Raw genomic sequence first — 1,783 nt, forward strand, 5'->3', positions numbered from 1 at the left:
CTCTGTACAGGCCTGAGTTGCCTCTCCTCACCTAATCCCTTTGGCTGACTGCTGTTCTCTCTGGCTTCCTGGCTTTTAATCCCCTTTCTCCTGCTCTTCCCGCTTGCTACTTCGGGTGTCCCTGACCTGAGTTGTCTCTCCTCACCTGTGACCCTGGGGCTGACTGCCTTTCTCCCGCTAGTGGGTTCAAACTGTTGACCTTCTGGATAGCAGCCAAGCACTAAACCATTGTGCTGCAGAGCTCCTTCCATGTATTCATAAACATGATTTTTCATACATTAGACCATATTACATATGCTGAGTTTCTTAATTTCTTTTTTTTTTCTTTTGTATAGCCTTTTTTTTTCTTGCCTTCCCTTTTCATTTTACCTTGTCTTCTTTGCCACAAGTCAACCTGAGGTATTACCCTTTTATGCTTTCTCCACCCTCAAATCACATATGTTATGTGCCATCCAGTCAGACCCAACTCAGAGCAACCCCTCCTTGTGTTTCCAAGATGGTATCACTACAGAAGTAGATTGCCCAACCTTCCTTTTGAAGTGTGCTGGGGAGTTTGAACCACCAGCCTTCTGGTTAGCAGTCAAGTGCCGTAAGCACTATGCTACAGTTGTTGTTAGGTGCCGTCGAGTCGGACCCGACTCATAGCGACCCCTCCTTGGGTTGCTGAGGCAGTATCACTACGAAAGTAGATTGCCCCATCTTCCTTCCAAGGAGTGGCTGGTGGGTTTGAACCGCCAGACTTCTGGTTAGCAGTCAAGTGCGTTAGCCACCTCCCCTCAAACACATACATAAATACTAGATTGAACTAATATGAAATTATCAATATATAATTGACCATTTTTTACTTAGAAAAAGAACTATTCCATATGGTTTCAACTAAACACGTGAATTTTGAGAGGTGTTGCTATGACACATTTCTTCATCTTCTACCCAGGGTTGCCTTGTGAAATTCCTCTAAATCAGGTGGTAGAGTTCACATGCATTTCCATGTGGCCACTAGAGGGCATCACTAAGGGCATCGTGGCAGCCTCCTCAAGCCCATTCCTGCTGCTCTGGCTCTCTCCCACCTCAGGATAAGTTCCCTGATTTCTCTCTCATACCAACTGTGGGACTGTCTGCCTCCTCTCTTTCTGAAGGGTGCATTTCCCATATCTACCACCTAGTTAAAAAAAAAAAACAAGCCCTCTGCCATTGAGTCAATTCCGACTCATAGTGACCCCCATTGCATTTCCAAGGCAGTAAATCTTTACAGAAAATTGCCCTATCTTCCTTCCACAGAGTGGCCAATGGGTTTGAACTGCCAACCTTCTGGTTTGCAGTCAAATGCCTTAGGCACTGTGTTGGTTCCTGGTTCTAAATCCCTTTCTATTTCTCCAGGAAATTATGTTTCATCCTGCCTCAGATTTTCTGGTTACCTGGTCTGATTTCCCAGAATCCTTGCAGATTTGGCCCACACTACCTCTTGCCCCATAAAAAAAGCAAAAATTAACTAATAATGTGATTCAGTTCTTCCTATAAGGTTAAAATTTTAAATGCAATTATCAAATAAAAATACCATGCTTGCACAGTGTTTTCAATTCAGAGCCCTTCTACAGTCATTATCTGTTTCAAGAACCCCTGCAAAAACAATGGTCCTGTAAGTTTATGTGAGTGATCAGAATTCCCAGGTGTATAGTAGAGCTGACAAGGGGCAAGATTATGGTCATTGCTTGGTCACAGCCAGCTACCCAGAGGGACCAAGTAGTTGATCCTGCGGGCTTGGGACCATAGTTGCAGGGGACAT

This window comes from Orycteropus afer, unplaced genomic scaffold, assembly GCF_000298275.1.
Source record: "Orycteropus afer afer isolate SDZICR_OR568_19922 unplaced genomic scaffold, OryAfe1.0 scaffold00302, whole genome shotgun sequence".
Taxonomy (NCBI): Eukaryota; Metazoa; Chordata; class Mammalia; order Tubulidentata; family Orycteropodidae; genus Orycteropus; species Orycteropus afer.